Below are 6,197 nucleotides of genomic sequence, written 5' to 3' on the forward strand. Positions count from 1 at the left end.
TGTATGAATAATGTGTAGGTGGCCGAGCTAATGGCTGCTGAACTATGTTGTGTAAGGGCGTTCTGTGCCTATAACTGTATCTGTCATCTGAGCTGGCCTCACTTTCTCAGTAGTCCCGTAGTTACGAGGAGGGAGAACGGATCAATCAACGGGACACATTCAGAGGTTGCAACTTTCAACCCAATTAGAGAAAAATCCTCTGAGGACCATACATACACACCTACATTTCCAACTCTGGCCACTCTGTTGCACTGAGCATCAACCAAAATCACAGTCTCCTGTAGTCACAGTGCGAGTGTGACTAAAACAGCCATATATTCAAACAACTTAAACCACCAGGTATGTTTGAGAGACTGATGCGATTTCTTGGGTCATTCAGTCACGAAACTTCTCCGTCCAGTGTTTTGCTGTGACAGCACTAAATGCTCACTGGCTCTTGCAGCAGGAAAACTAAGTAATGCAAGCTATTTGACACCTTTGTAAAATCTGCAGACTAAGAGGGCAACGCGTATGAAATGACTCAATGGTTTTATTTTTCTAGTTGGAGCACAGTGGGGGGTCCTCACAGTAAATTTCTCTGGGTGTCTCAGAGTATGTCTGTGAAAGAACGCCAGTTTTTATGTTTATGAACCTGACTGCATTTTTTAAAAGTGAACAAATCTGCGTGCATATGTGTGTGTCTGTGTGCACGGGAGTGTTACGTGTGCACACAGTTGGTGGGTTAACGGGGGTCTCAGCAAAAAGTGGACCCATAACAAATCACCTCATTTCCAGGAAAAAGAAATAATTTGTTCCCAATAAAAATGATCCACAAAAATACATGAACACGATGTTGTGCACAGAGTTCTGATCAAACGTTCCTGCACAAAGCCAAGGCACAAAATTAAAGAGGCCAGAAAGATTTCAGGGTGTGAAATCCAGACACTGGCTGATTTCTAAGTACAGATTTTTCCAGAATGTCAAGAAAGAGGAAGACATTATTAGAAACAAAAGATCAGTGAGGGTCTTTGCTTGCACAGGCTTTCAACAGGCAGAGAGGTTACATTACAGAGAAGGTGAACTGAGGTAACGAGCATTGTCAGTTTCAATTTACTCAAATCAAATCTCTTTCTTTAAAGTAGAAACCAAAAACTTCTGCCCCCCGATAGCATTTCTAAGTGGTGTTATTGTTGCTCCGCTGTCATGAAGATTGTTTCTGTTGTCCTCACAGTTGAAACTAGCAACACCACAGGTGCAAAGGAGGTCATGGAGCAAACCGGAGTGGGTGTGACTTCGCCCCTCTATGGCCCAGGGAATGTAACAAAGAGCTCAAGGTGTCGACCTGGCCTCCACATTTCCCATATTCCAATCAGATTGGGCATCTGTGAGACAATCCAGAACAAGTCCGATCCACTTTGGCCCCACCCAGATGATTTAAAAAGATCTGCTGCCAATGCCCTGGTGCCGGACACCTCGGGACACCCTGCAGAGGCCTTGTGTTAATACCTTGATGGATCAGAGTCAAGTCCGATCCAGGGTGGGGCCTCTGTGGATCGGACTTGTTCCGGCACATCCCACGGATGCTCGATCAGATTGGTACCTGGGTTATTTGTAGGCCAGGGTGACACCTTGAGCTCTTTGTCACATTCCAGAGCAGTTTTTGTGGATGGGTGGTGCTCGTCAAGTGGTGTCCATATGACTGCCAGGACCCGAGGTATTGTAACGAGATGATCAATGTGATCCACTTTACCTGTTGGTTGTTTTAATGTTGTAGCTGATTGGTGTAAATGTTCAGTGTTGCTAACATTGTTGTACAGGAAAAAGGAAAACAGGACCTTGAAAAATGTACGTAATCTCTGCGCAGAAGCCAGATTGATCAATAAATCATAGTACTTTTCAAATCAGATGTTCTGTGCTGCTGAAGTGTACCCACACCTGTCAGTAGCTTCACTTTCTCAATATATTTTTAGACCTTTCTTTTCTTTGGGGACATGCCAGAACCCACAGCCATGCCGGGCCCCTGCGTGTCCACATAGGAAGCCCTGGTGGTAAATCCGGCCATGTCCCGATCCCACATTTGTTTCCTGTGTGTGCGTGAGCATGTTTGTGTTGCGTGTGTCCATCTCTTGGCCATCTGTGCAGCGTGTGTGTGTACATATGTGTGTGAGCGATTGCATGCATATAGTGTGTAAGCCTGTATTAGCGGGTTTGGGTGGTTGGCATGAAATGATACAGGGTGTATCTTCTCCTAACGGGCAGAACAAGCAAACAAACAGCTTTGCAGTAGGAAGCTGGTCGGCTGTTTAACAGCTGCTGGGGTTCGGTTCGCTGCAGCTCAGCTGCCTCATAATGACTCTTAACAGAGCAGGGAACACTGTACTGTACATCCTGCCTCTGGTTTCACCTTGTATAGATCGACCTGCCTTTCACGTTCACTACAGGCCACACTTCAGCTCAGGATGCAGCCTCAACCGGTAGAGAAGAATCTGAAAGTTTTATAGCTTTATTGAATAGCAGACCCAACATTTCCACCATGAGCAAGCACTTGGTGACAGTGGCGAGCAAAAACTGCCTTTTAACAGGCAGAAACCTCGGAGCAGAACCGGACTATGTTATTACTATATTTTACTTCTTATACTTAAATAAGATATGAAGCACAGGACACGATGTCTTTCCATTTCTGTAATTAAATAAGGGGTTTCAGTAGTTCTCCCACCATGAGTGTGGTATCACAGACTCATTCCAGTAGTTGGTCACGGAGTTCGTCTTTGTTCTCTTTATTCCCCTCACCACATATTCTCATGTGTGTTTAAGCCTCGTTGGATTCAGAAGATTTAGGTAAGGTCTTGTTACTCGACTGTACGGGAAAAACGGCTTAACTTTCAAAAATGCTTTTGTTTAAATCTCAGAGCTCTTCGACAGGAGAGCTCTCACACACACTCACTCTTGTGTTTAGACCAAAAAAGCGATAAATCGATCAGGAGGGAATTTCAGGCTCACTTCACTGGCTGGGTATCCGCGATGTTCCAGTAATTTTACTGTGTCTCGTTTCATTCAGAAGCAACTGCTATGTGTTGCGTGTGCGAGTTTCATAAGCATTCTTATGTCATGGCTCATGAGGCTGTGATGTGACGCTAATCTAGCCCAGCACCACCAGGAGAAACAGCTACTCTACGCTGGCTCTAACCACACCAGACCATTTGGCGAAGTTTGCAGGTTTCCATCTTCACTTGTTATTCTTCCCCCACATCTTTTCATCTCCTTTGTGCATCTCTTATTTCTCTCATTTTAAATTTTGTGTCCTTGTGCAGAAGAAGAAATGAAACTAGTCAACTGTCTCCCATTAAAGTGAGGGCAGGAACTGCTCTGATCGCAGGTTTCTCATTTGTAGATTTTGATCAGATTTTCAAGCGTTTTATTGGAAACCAATGCTCTCAGAGTTGCTCACCATCAAGCTAGCTCTGTTAGCTTCTTGCATTGTCTCAATGCTCTGTTGCTATTGGAGGAGGTTCACACTTATTTGTACCCCTGACTCCTGTCTCATAACTGCCTCCAAACTAGTCCTCTTTTGTGGAGCAGTTTATAAACTGACATAGGAGGTTAAATAAAAGTGGATCGTGACACATAGCTAATAAGCTACGCCAGCTTCCTCCACTTTGGACTCTCCGGCTCTCCCTTCCCTCAGAAGTCAGTATTGTCAAGATGGCTTGAGATTGATTTGTGGGGCAAATTTGTGGCACCAGTTTAACTAGACAGAAAAAAAATTGTGTACATGTACTTTACTAATGTGAGTGATCTGCTGATCACACTGAATCTACTGATTAATCGTTGTTTTCATGGCTGAATAAACAAACTGACCTTAAAGGACAACAGAATTTCATATTGTTTTACCTTGATTATACATGGCGGACCCTGCCACCTCTCTCACTTCAAACAGTGTTCTGGGGACCCTAGTTTTCTCTGAGAACAGCTTGTTTTATTACCTCATTAATATTGCAAATATTACAATTCTGAGACTGTATTTCTTCTCCAAAACTACATAGTGTCCCTTGAAAGTCATGATAAAATTGGACAATTCGTGCCCATTTACATTAATCCTATACATTACAATTTCACAAACTGCCGTGATGCTGAGCTGCATTGGATGATATCTCTTATCTGCCAGCAGTGTGTCAGTATTACCACAATAACATAGATGTAAATATATTGTCACATTTTAAATGCAATCATTAAAATAATTAAAAAGGGAATTTGAATTATCCAGTTGTCACTAAAAGTTAACATCGTTGTGCGGTTTTCTGCACACAGATAAACTTTGAGTTTTTTTCACCTTTGAGATTTTACATTATTTGTTATTACTGTTTCACTAGTGTAATTTAAAAAACCTTTTTGTACCATACGATATTATTTTGTCGCTCTGAAGGGGTGTAAAGTTCAACAGTTTGTTTATGATCTTTTGGATACAAGCAGTGACCCTAGTAAAGCACTAATGGGCCCAGTCGACTTCCTCCCATACAATCTTGGCTCGGCCTCTGTTATCATCATGAATGTACAGCCTGAGCCTCCTGATGCAGCTATTATTGTTTTAAGACATTAATTTAATTAAACAGACTCATAAAAGATTCAAATCTCTATTAACCTATTTGGTTTTAATCACAGATTAAATGGTTTATAAGCCCTGTTTATTGTGCCATGCTTGGAGTTTGGATCTATAAAATCAAGGTGTCTGAAACGTACCGACAAAACAACAATTTCCTTCGTCTGTTTGTGCTCTTTACTGGCTATTATACAGGCAGTGTAAACAGCCTCTTAGGTACCTCAATAAAAACAGGGCCTGTGTTCACTCAGCTCATACTATATTTTCACAGAGGGCTGCATTTGGAAGCAGGAGCTACCGCTACATCTTATTGTGTCTTCACGGCTGACTTTGTTCTGATTTGGTGTTTCTTTTGCAATGTATCTGTTCCCTCTCTTGCACAATTATGTCATTTCTCTTTAAGTTCAAGAAACACGATAAGTGATCTAGCATCCAGACGTTGATCTGCCAAACTTCATGTCTTTGGATGAAATGATTCAACCTCTTAAAATCTCTTGGAAATATTTTTGTTTAAACAATCTCATTCCAGCCGCACTAAAAATATCATCGATTTCAAGCGTTGTCTTGCGGTCTCGGGCTACAAGAGTCGGGTTTGAACATCAACTACAAAGTTTCCAATCAGATTGACAGCATTCTGCAGGGCAAGTGTTCAGATCTTAGCATGAGGTCGAAATTCAATGATTGGACTACAGCTTGCTTACTTAGCCTCTAATTCATCCACAATCTCCATCAAAGTCTTGGCTTCATGTCACTTTAAACTCTGTGCTGAGGTAAAAATAGACTTTAATACAGCCAAAGAGTTTTACAGTCAGGAAAACTAGACAGTTTAGAAGGCTTAATGAGACCTGAAGCTCATTCACAAACTGATTTGTGTGATTAAACTGATTCTTAGAGAGGAAAAAACAGTAGACCGCAAATGTATTTACTTATTGTTTTAAGACAGTTAGTTGCACAGTAACGTGTGTGAGACAACCACTTACTTTTCCGATGAGTTCAACTCCAAATACTGGGAAAACAGGCGCTGAGATTTGGTGCTTTTTTTTTCTCTCTCTCAAATTTTACTACCAAACACTAATGCCAAATGTTAAATCCCACCAAAAAAAGGCTCTGTTCCTTCCTTTGAGTTCATTGTGGCCGAGAGTGTCGTCTTACTTCCAAAAACATACAGTATGAGCCTGGACACTGTCATTGCACATTAAACACCACTCGAGAAATGAATGACTTGATGGCATGTGGGGACAAAGTCCCATCAGATGACAGAGCACGGAATGAAAAGTGGGTTTTTTAAAAGCTACTGTGAGTGAAGTCCAATTATCTCATAGGCAGGGCGTTCTTGGACCAATGTTGCAAATTTAGATTGCAATTATTTTCTACAAATTAGAGTGTGAGATACGTGTTTGGCGACATGTATGTTACAACAGTTACTGACATAAACCAGTTGTACGTTTGATCCACGTGAGGATGCGTTGAGACCTGTGTTAAGCGACCGCGTCAATAAACGTCAGCGTTGTTGCACCGACAAAACTTTCATTTCTTTTTTTTTTAGAATAAACAAACACGTTTATCACATGGTGTCAATCATTGGCAAGTTTCACCCACGGGAGAGGTTTTGTTTTGAGAA

This window comes from Pagrus major, chromosome 20 (assembly GCF_040436345.1).
Source record: "Pagrus major chromosome 20, Pma_NU_1.0".
In the NCBI taxonomy this organism is placed as follows: Eukaryota; Metazoa; Chordata; class Actinopteri; order Spariformes; family Sparidae; genus Pagrus; species Pagrus major.